Consider the following 1,562-nt stretch of genomic DNA (forward strand, 5'->3'; position numbering starts at 1 on the left):
AATCCCCCTCTCTTGCTCCTGCTCTCTTTTACTGCATTAGGACAACACCGTTTCAACTGTTACATGTTGCGGTAGTTGAACCCCTTTCCTCTGCGTGACCTGACGTTGCCACAGTAAATAGATGAAACCCACTAGCATGAGTAGGAGTTGTTTGAGCCCTGATGTGCCTACTCATTCATGTTTGCTTGTCATGCCTGCTAGTGCTTAGAGTTGTGTCAGGTCTGATTCATCGGGGATGAATTGGAAAGTTGTGATCATGTCCTAATGTGCGTGAGCTAAGTGTGTTGAACACGATTTGGTAAAGGTATCAATGATAGGCCATGTAGGAGTACATGGTGGGTTGTTTCATTGGAACCGTCCTTAAGCACCGAGATCTGTATGTGTGATTTAAGAACCAGTTACTACCATGCATTGGGATCCTTAATTGACCCTCTCGGCTTCTTAACCACCCTAGTCCTCTGTCCAAGAGTTGCAACTAGTTTCTGGTGTTTGTAGGATATGTGTTGGCGGCCGTGCGTAGCGGTGACCCCAGGGGTGGCCTATGTTGCGGTAGATACACCGTGGCCGGGCATGTTGGGCGCCCGTTTGGTGTCTCAGAACCCTGTACACATCGTTCGGGGCCGTAGTGGAAACCTCGGCCGGACTCCCTGCGGATGGAACCTGGATAGGCGATAAACATGGACTAGACACTTGAGTGTTTAGGTAGGCCGTGGCCGACACCCTCGTTGGGCTTTCGCTTGAAGGTTGCCGAGTACATGTCGTGTAAACGACGGTAAGTGGTGAGAGCGTGTATGAAGAAGTACACCCCTGCAGGGTTAACATCATCTATTCGAATAGCCGCGTCCGTGGTAAAGGACTACTTGGTTGCCTATATAGTTCATAGACAAGTGAAAGTGGATACTCTAAAACTCGCAAGATAAGTGTGAGTGCTATGGATGGCCTTCCCGTAGGGAGACGGGAGCGGATCCATAGTGGTGTATTGAATGGTGAATATGTGGACTCGTGTGCGCCACCTCAAAGGAGTTGCTTGCAGTCGTAGTTCAGGTTAGCCACTGAATCAAAGCTGGCTTGCTGCAGTTAAACTCCACCACCCCCTTTATTGATACCGATGCATATGTAGATAGTTCTGATGTAAGTCTTGCTGGGTACATTTGTACTCACGTTTGCCTATTTTATGTTTTGCAGAGAGACGTCAGTCTCGCTAGTAGTTCCGTGTGGATTTCGACGTTTAGCTTGATACCTCAGCTACGATATTGTGCCCTCGGCAGGATCTGGTAGATAGTCAGGCTTCTTAGCTTTTTTTGTAGATGTCTGTACTCAGACATGTTAAGCTTCCGCATGTGCTTTGATTTGTATGCTATGATTATTGGGTCATGAGACCCATGTTTGTAATATCTCATTCCTTGGAGCATAATGAATAAATACTTGAGTTGTAGAGTTATGTTGTGATGCCATATTGTATTTACACATATCGAGCATATTGTGTGTATGATTGAAATGCTTGGTATGTGCGGGATCCGACAATCTAATTGTTTATCCTTGGCAGCCTCTCTTATGGGGAA

The sequence above is a fragment of the Triticum urartu genome, chromosome 5A (genome assembly GCF_056163025.1).
Source record: "Triticum urartu cultivar PI428250 chromosome 5A, HENAU_Tu73, whole genome shotgun sequence".
Classification (NCBI taxonomy): Eukaryota; Viridiplantae; Streptophyta; class Magnoliopsida; order Poales; family Poaceae; genus Triticum; species Triticum urartu.